Source organism: Aphelocoma coerulescens, unplaced genomic scaffold (genome assembly GCF_041296385.1).
Source record: "Aphelocoma coerulescens isolate FSJ_1873_10779 unplaced genomic scaffold, UR_Acoe_1.0 HiC_scaffold_696, whole genome shotgun sequence".
NCBI lineage: Eukaryota > Metazoa > Chordata > Aves > Passeriformes > Corvidae > Aphelocoma > Aphelocoma coerulescens.
In genome coordinates this window covers 17501-18573 of record NW_027184051.1, presented here as the reverse complement: position 1 = coordinate 18573, position 1073 = coordinate 17501, and positions in this window count along the sequence as shown.

Here is a 1073-nt window from a genome sequence, read left to right as displayed (position 1 = left end):
GGACCGGAAGCCCGACAAGAGAGAGCCCTGTGAGAATGCTTGCCGGCGAGGCGGCGGCGCCTCGCCCTTCCTTGTTTTCGGCCGGCATCGACTGAGCCGCGACGCTGGGGCGGCCCGTGGTGTCGGGCCTGTCCCGGCTGCCGTGGTTGCCGGTGGGCTGGGTTGCGAGAAGGTCCGCTGTTTCAGGCGTGTGTGCCGGCTTGTGCGGTTGCACTGGGGGGGTGCCTGCCCCGGCCTTACGCTGTTTGTTTTTTTTTTTTTTCTCGCGGCCTTAAGCCGCCGCGGCACGACGGAGAAGCGCGGCACAAAGGCGCGCGGGCCACGAACGCCGAAAGGGAGAGAGACGAGAAGGAGGCGTTCTTTGAGAGGTCGTTGGGATTAAAGGGGGGGGGAGTGAGAGGCGCGCGCCTCGCCCCCCAGGCCCGCGGCCCCCGTGGGTAGCACGGGGTTATGTGACGCGCGCTGTCGTGCCTTTTTTTTTTCCCCTCCGCTGTTTGCCGTTCCCCCTGGCTTTTCCGGAGGGAAAGCCGATCGCCGCGAGGCGGGCGAAAGCCGGTGGCCCGTGGGCATGGTCGGTGGCGCTTTCTCGCACGCTCGGAAGGGTTCCGTGGGGCCGGGAGCGTGGCCTGCCGTGGCCTCCTCCCGCCGTGGTCCCGTCCCGATGTTGTCTCGCTAATAAAAGGGAATCGTTGTCCGCAGCCGGGGTTGGGTGGCGGCACCTCCCCGCGCTTTCTCCGCTGTGACCGATGCGAAAGCTCTGCTGCAAAGTGGCGCTCGGGTGCGTCGGGGAGGCTCGGCGGCGCCAAGCCGTGGGGAGGGCCTCTCGGGGACGTGTCCCGCACGCGGAAAAGCAGCCCTGCTGCGTCCGTCTGCCCGCTGCCCGCCTGGAAGCGTGGTGTGGTGCGCGCTTTGGGCTGCCGATGTCCCAGGACCGAGGCCGCGGGGCCTTCTTTCGCTCCTCTTTTCTCGGCTGATCGATGAGGCTTTTCGGGTCGCGTCGGAAAGGGCCCCCGGCGGGCCGGCTCTTCCGGGGCTCTCTGTAATGGGGAAGCCACGGCGGAGTCCGGTGCTCG